This window comes from Ylistrum balloti, unplaced genomic scaffold, assembly GCF_031769215.1.
Source record: "Ylistrum balloti isolate Yb309-2 unplaced genomic scaffold, AGI_CSIRO_Ybal_v1 Utg370352, whole genome shotgun sequence".
NCBI lineage: Eukaryota > Metazoa > Mollusca > Bivalvia > Pectinida > Pectinidae > Ylistrum > Ylistrum balloti.
The window spans coordinates 88,618-97,190 of NW_026782251.1; positions in this window are offsets into that span (position 1 = coordinate 88,618).

Sequence of the window (8,573 nt, forward strand, 5' to 3'; positions counted from 1 at the left end):
TTATCAGGTGTGTTCCAAGAAAACTACCAATCTCGGACCTGTTATCAGGTGTGTTCCGAGAAAACTACCAATTTCAGACCTGTTATCAGGTGTGGGCCGAGAAAACTACCAATCTCGGACCTGTTATCAGGTGTTGGCCAAGAAATCTACCAATCTCGGACCTGTTATCAGGTGTGGGGCAAGAAAACTACCAATCTCAGACCTATTATCAGGTTTGGGCCGAGTAAACTACCAATCTCGGACCTGTTATCAGGCGTTGGCCGAGAAAACTACCAATCGCGGACCTGTTATCAGGTGTGTTCCGAGAAAACTACCAATCTCGGACCTGTTATCAGGTGTGTTCCGAGAAAACTACCAATCTCGGACCTGTTATCAGGTGTGTTCCGAGAAAACTACCAATCTCGGACCTGTTATCAGGTGTGTTCCGAGAAAACTACCAATCTCGGACCTGTTATCAGGTGTGGGCCAAGAAATCTACCAATCTCGGACCTGTTATCAGGTGTGGGCCAAGAAATCTACCAATCTCGGACCTGTTATCAGGTGTGGGCCGAGAAAACTACCAATCTCGGACCTGTTATCAGGCGTGGGCCGAGAAAACTACCAATCTCGGACCTGTTATCAGGTGTGGGCCAAGAAATCTACCAATCTCGGACCTGTTATCAGGTGTGGGCCAAGAAAACTACCAATCTCGGACCTGTTATCAGGTGTGTTCCGAGAAAACTACCAATCTCAGACCTGTTATCAGGCGTGGGCCGAGAAAACTACCAATCTCGGACCTATTATCAGGTTTGGGCCGAGTAAACTACCAATCTCGGACCTGTTATCAGGCGTTGGCCGAGAAAACTACCAATCGCGGACCTGTTATCAGGCGTGGGCCGAGAAAACTACCAATCTCGGACCTGTTATCAGGCGTGGGCCGAGAAAACTACCAATCTCGGACCTGTTATCAGGTGTTGGCCGAGAAAAGGTGTGGGCTATGCTTGCGGTATACACGCCTTCTCAGAATCACACTTAATCCCTTCAGTTGACACAGGACCATGTCATCCCACTTTGAAATAATACATTTCCCAGGCTTCAACATAGACATGTTACGTTGAACGCCATGGATTCTAGCCCGCGATCTTTTAGTGCTTCAGTAAACGCTAAACCAAACGTGAACTATTGTGAAGTATATATGTTTTCTAAATGGCAAGAACGCGGTCTTGAATTGTAATTACATTGTAATGAAACACATTAACATGTAACATGTTACATTTAAATGTAACCGAAACATTTGTGAAACCAAACCAAATCTGTCACTAAACATAGATAACACTTTGATGGATTTCATTTTCATAATACTATAATGTAATATACCTGTAGTTTATGTTATTCAACAAACGCGTGTGAATGAATTAAAGACAATAAGCTATCGCAAGCTCAGATGCTAATTTAACGAGTAAATATATTTTCAAAAAATTCTATAAATTATGAATGGCTGTAATTGGAACATTATGATATTAACACTGAAGTGATATCAATATAAGCACCCGGAGGAGAATTAACTAGCACCTGTTCTATACCCTAATACAGACGAAGAACAGAACTATATCAGATATAGAATTAGGAAGTCAATTAAAAAATCGTTTATCGTTTTGGGTGGAACAAAGTAGCAAAACGAAGTGTCAGACGAATTTCCAACTGTTAGAGCACATTAAAATGTTATCGACCTAATTCTTGACAAATAATTCAAATTGGATGCCGCTTATTGTAATGTTTCCAGTGTCACGCTTACTGTTCTACAGTTAGGTGCGGCGTAGGTATTAATTTATTCTGAACAACGTTCATTTATTAATATGACACTAAAAACGTTCGTGTTGCAGATATGTTCATACATACTCAAGTGTGTATGACTTGAACGATATATTCACTCGCCTCATTTTCAAGATGTCTGAAGGTAATGCTCTAACGGAGTTTTATCTCTTTCAGGACATATGTGGAGATTCGCCTTTCTGGGTAAGTAATGAAAGTCTGAAGCAATTTTCACAAGATCATTTCGATATAAAACTGCTTGTTGTAAAATTACATGATCACGGGGATTCTAATACTTTCAATGAAATGATATATTACCATATACTGTGTAAGTTTATAATGAAATGTTATTGATACGAAATACAAGGAAGTATGAATTTTAATAAGTCGTCATCTAATTATAATGAAGTGGTTAAGAAGCATATATATTATTGATAATTATAATTAAATACTATAGAATAATTATGTACATCTGTTGACTACTATATTATCACAAACAGCACAAAATTATATTCCATGAATCATGGAAATATCATAAACTTAGTATATTTAACTAAAATACAATATCACAGCTTTCCTGTAATACTTCTAGTTTTAATTCCTTCTGGGACAACTAATCACAGGTATCAGAGTTTCAGTCTTTCCGTTTGTCTCGTTGGGAGTATGTTGGGCTCCTGTTTCTGAAGTGACAGAGTTACAAGCAATTACACTATTCCTTCCATATATAAGATATCAACAACTAGCATCTAGCAGCATAATTCAATATACATATCTGGCCTGTTTCATATGACTCCGAGTATATTTACAGTTACTGAGTATACACACACAAAAAAGAAACTGATGTGGCTACATGTTGCTGAAAATCTTTTTTAAGACCGTATCAGATTACTCACTTCCTGTCAAAGGTCAATTTGCTTGCCCTTCATGTCGTTTCATCTCCAACATGACGCATATTAATTGCCATCCCTCTGTTTCATACATAAACTGCGATCAATGAGTAGAGAGAGTATAGGCGAGCCAAATTGTTTCAAAGAAGGAAACAAATGCATGGTATATAACAGTTAATAAAATATCATAGTTTTACAAGGAAGAAAATCTATTTATTTTTTATGTTAATGGGATTTTTTTTATATCATAGCTAATAAACACAAAATAAAGTACATAATATTTACATTATTAGTAGTTTCCAACGAAACACACTCTGATTGAAAGATACCCACCGAGTTTAAATATGGAGGCCAGGGTTAGTATGTGGAACGTGAGACGTAGAGCAATATGTTACAATTTTATACTTGGACCTGTCGCGGTCATGGGGCAGAACCTGGGACGTTTACCACAATCTTTTGCAAATTCCATGACAGAATCTGTAGACAGCCTCACGTGGTCGGACGCGCTAGATCACTGCTTAAATGGAAGAATTGCCAGGCGAAGAATTAGGAAGTACTATTAGAATAGACATGAATATCCGAATTGTAAATGCACGCCTTGATCAATGTGGATAGTTTATACATTTTTCTCCCATCCTATAGGACCATTCTGCCCTTTTATTTAACACAAAATAACACTAACACCAACCGGCACACCAATCAATACATTGAAGATGAAGTTTATTGTAAAATATAACCTTTATGAAATATAGCTTTACGAATGGATCAGTGCCAACTTTGGCTTTTGGTGACTGTATCCGATAAGTTTCATTTTTTACATCAATTCCAAGGGATTAGAATATGACATGAAATTAATGCAACGCCATAGACATTTCCTAGTTATGAAGACGGGGTAAACCGAGAGGTCATATTCATAATTTGTCAAAGCCTGACGAACAAACTACGTGATATTTTTAAAGTCTTCATAATTTTGATGCAATGAGTAATTTCGAAAACGTAGAAAATAAATCTGATATTAACAACTAGTCATAAGTTGGAAAGTAGGTCAAGGTGACCTAGTTTATTTTTGTACATATTAGTACACTAGATGTATCATGCCATGTTTTCATTAGAAACATTTTTACATAGTATCAAACATGGAGAATTAATGGCAAGGGGAGGGGGTACTTCTGTGACATTTTAGGACCTAGCAATTGTCTATGCTGACGTAATAGATGACTGAAATAAAGTTACCGACGAAATATAAATGGATGTAATGCCATCCCCTACATACCAGCAGTAATTATAATTAGTAGTAGTAAATATTCACTTATGTGATAGTATAGTATACATTTATTGACTGGGTTTGAGGTCAACTTTGATATGTTGAAACAGAGACAAAACTGTTTGGTCCGTGATTTCACCATAACACATGTTAACCGAAAATCAGTCTACAAATGTTGTTATATTTTCTACCGTTGATATATAAGAAAACGAAACATTATACATAGATATAAATGATAAGACAACATTTCATCAATTTTGATTCTGAAATAAATTTCAACAACAGCAAGGATGTGTGCTATTCCTTAATGGCGGAAATTGTCGAGTAACGACCGGGAATTACCGGACAGTAATGAGCGTTGACGTAATCGGTGAACACAGAATGTTGATCGGTAACCATTGTTCTGGGGCAAACTTCTGGAATTTCATACTTTATTCACCATAGAAAAATAAAGAGAATAAACAGTTAAGGTATAACAATCATCTATCTGAAATATAAAACATAAAATGTTTGCATTGTAGACTATTCTAACTCCATTAAAGCCGTTGTTTTACCTTAAATGTTACATAATTATAACAACAACCACTCTCTGTCCCAACCCAATCCATCACTTACTTCCTAATGACTATAAACATATTGGGAAATACAACATGACATGAAATGCGTATTAATCCTGTGTAAATTGAGACACGTAATACTTTTAGGTTGCGAGCTATGTTTTATTCCTTTCCATTTTCTGACGTTTCTTTTAATTGCGTAATGCATCAAAATAACTAGCATGTCGTCATATCATAGTTCACATCGTGACGGCCTTATCCAAAGTTATCAAACAAAAAGAGTAAACTTATCGGTACAAGTCACCAGAATGCGCAATGTAAACATCGATCCTTTGTACAAGTAATGGAAATTTTGAGGTAAATCAGCTTTTTTAATTTTACCTTTGTTGACTAATAAATTAACATATCAATTTCGAAAGAAATCAAGATTCGGGATATATCTAATTCATCTATCCCGGTTATATCAAAACGTACATTGTTCCCAAAGTTATATGTCTGTAGAACGTGGACTAGGTTACATACGGTGAAAAATTTAGTGGTTTGGTTGTCCTTTAAATACTCACACTATATATATTTCAGAGTGCAATTCGGCTACGTGGCAAAATATGTATTCGTTTGGAATTAAATGCATATTATACAGAGAAGGATAGTAGATCCCAGCATATAATTTACAATACGTAAATATCTTAGTGTCTTGTAATATACCTGGCTTATTGTATACATGGAGTCTTGCATATTATATTTGAATGTCATTTATAATAAGATTCGAATCATGTTCATGTACGTGAGATGAAATAAACGTTGAACTGTTTCTTGATATAACTTCCTTTTACAGTGTAACACACGTTACCTTTCATATTTGTTTTTCAAGACCTATGACCTTATTTTCCGCTCACCTCTGAACGAACCACAAAGTCATTTAAATTGTATGAAGTACTGATAACCGAACGGAATAAAGGATGTTTATCAATGATTTTTTTTTTCGTATGAATAATTATCGTTTATTGTTAGAATTTCAACCGAACATGAAATAATCGAAATCATTTATACAGGAATTTATATCGCAAAATGATTTCTGTTTTTTGGCCATAATATATCTAGATATTAAATGTAAAGTGTACCATGAATGAAAATAGAAATTATTAGCGAATTACAGTTTATTCTGCTAAAAGAATCAAAATCGACCAGCCCAATACCGAGATATTGATGTGTAAAGTGTCTGATTCTCACTTGTCCTATTAGTCAGCTGAAAGAGTAGATGGTTTCCAGCCGCCATGTAGAATTTGCCAGAATTTTCAGACAGTGACCGATTAAGGAATACTCATTTTGAGCCTTAGAAATAATATACATGGACAAAAATAAAATTTGTTAATTGACATAATGAAGTACTGCACATGTCTGAAGATATTTGAATTAAGGTCTACGGTAAGATGAAGATTTCCGAACAATATTGAACACAACGTTTGAATAAGTACAGAACGTGTATACAAAATGCTAAATAAGGACTTTGATAAAGAATTACAGTTATTTCGAAAATATAAATGAACTGTGAGATTTCATTTTGGTTACAATAGTGCAGTTTATTTCCATTTGTTTAAAAATGACGGTTGCCCTTTCGTTAATATGACTGAATATTTAATCGGGTTGTTTGAATACATTAATGGTTCGTCGTAATTTGTAGAGACCAATTGATGATAAGTAATATATTAACAGTTTCTAACTTCACGCATTATGAAAACACATGTTTTCAGACACCCACATTCAGTACCTCTTTATCTCACAAAAAGAAATGATTTATTGATTTATTTAACTATATATCACATTAGAAGGCATCATATAAGTAGCTAAAACGCTCGCACATCGAACACACGATGGAAGCAACCTGGTATATAGGGCTGTTCCGACAGCCTTGAACTTCTGACGTCACAGATGTAAACTACCCATATTTAGCTACGGCGTTCGAATTATATTGTGTAATATGAAGTGAACCTAAATATAGAAAATAGCTAAATAGAACAAACTGTTAAGGGTACACTATTTCACACAATCGAAAATTGATATCACCGGATATTGGCCTTTCTAAGACCATGATATATTTGAATATTGAATGTAAGCATCATCTGCATATATCAAGAGGTCCATATCTTGGTTTAGGCTTAACAAACCATCTACTGGGTATAGCATTAGTGTTAATTATAATGCAACTTTGTTTTTAATTTCAAAGTGTTGAATAATGTTTGATCGTTAATGATATTGAAGGACGATGTTTGACGATATGACGGACAAATAAACTGAACAAGTTGCATTGTAAACATTTTTGATCAGATATGTTGGTATTTAGTGTTCAGCAATACAGCTGGGTTCTCCAGTGTTATCGATGACTTTGAGAAATAAAATTTGTGGAGTTCTAAAGTTCTTTCCTCTGCATAAAATGGACAGTGTGCTTAATTTAGTTTTGGTTGACAGTTGAACTTTCTACTGCAAAATTTCACTTTATTTGTCATATTTGCTAACCAAATAATTTCTCTGCATATTCACTAATTGTATAGCAATCTATTGATAAGACTAATCTATAAACGTATACTTAATTAACTATATTTCCCTCCTATATATCCAAAACATCTGGACTCTTATATGTGGCGTGTTGAACCTTGCGGTGTGTTGAACCTTGCGGTGTGTTGAACCATGCCTTTGCCATAACATCCTTTATTTGACAAAGGTTTTTGAGAACATAATCTCATCATGACGATCGATCTCATCAGTGATATGCTGTAAATGTGACTCGTTTAAAATGTTTCAGCTATATTTCAAGGTCGTGCGTTAACTAATTAGAAAGCGTAGTGACATTTGCTCCTTTAACCTTTAACACATTAAGTGATACGTAGAACTTTTGTATAGATAAAATGGATTGGTATGCAGTTCTAGGGCTGAATATAATAGATATCCTGTGTTCAGATTCTACTTTTATTTTCAGACAAATGAAGTGCTCAAGTCAGAATCGCCAAAGTTTACGTCATGCTTTCAGACAACAGTATTAGAGTGGGTTCCCTTTGCATGGCTTGCTGTCATACTTCCGATATATTCGGTTTGTCTTTGCTATCGCCCAAAGACGTTTCCTCTTCCACTGACGGCATTTAGTATTACCAAAACGGTAAGTAATTCGTTTGTCGTTTCAATATCATTAAATGTCATAATTTTGAATATCAAATATGTTATTTATATAAAGTAATAGACGGAAGACTCGCATTTTAATACTTTTCTTCATCTCCGAAGAAATAAGTTGAATGGCAAGGACACTGCCTGTTCTATGAGTCATTTTCAAAATGAAGGGAACATCTTTTAAAAGTTTTTGAGATATCTCATCTATGTTGATGAAGACGGATAGACCAGTTTGTTTTCAAAAATGATATAACTGTTTGTCGAAAATTTGCCAGAAGACGTCCAAGTGTACAGCGCCTTTTAATGCAAATTCAGAGTCGGATGCATAACAGCAAAATAATGGATAAAACAATTGTTGTATTTGCTTGATAAGAGACATTTCATAACAAGATTTAAGTAAGGCAAAACCGCCATCAATAGAACATTTTATGAAAATTTTATGTAATATCTAGATACGTTACATATCTTCCTGAAGTATCAAGGTATTGCATATCATCGTATACTTGACAGGTGATGATTTCAATTTTCTAGAATTACAACATATATTCCTGTTGGATGTATTTGAATTAAGTGAGAAACTGACAAGGTTGAGTACATCAGCCTTTACATATCGCCGATACAAAATGCTTCTTGTCACATCCTTAATGTGCATTTCGTTCCGTTTAACATTTTGGAGCATTTATTACGTTCTGTTAGCCTCGCACTGATTTAAACCAGGATTATCAGTGGAACTCATGAATGTCCCCTAATAATGGATACAAAATTATAAAAAAGGACAATAACTCGCTATTTAAGGGTCGCAGACCCTAACATTTGTACACTGCACATTGTCTTCGTGTGATCAATGTACACATTTAGTTTCATTATTATTGCTTTACTGTTGGCAAAGTAATGTTCCGGGCAAAAATATTTTGG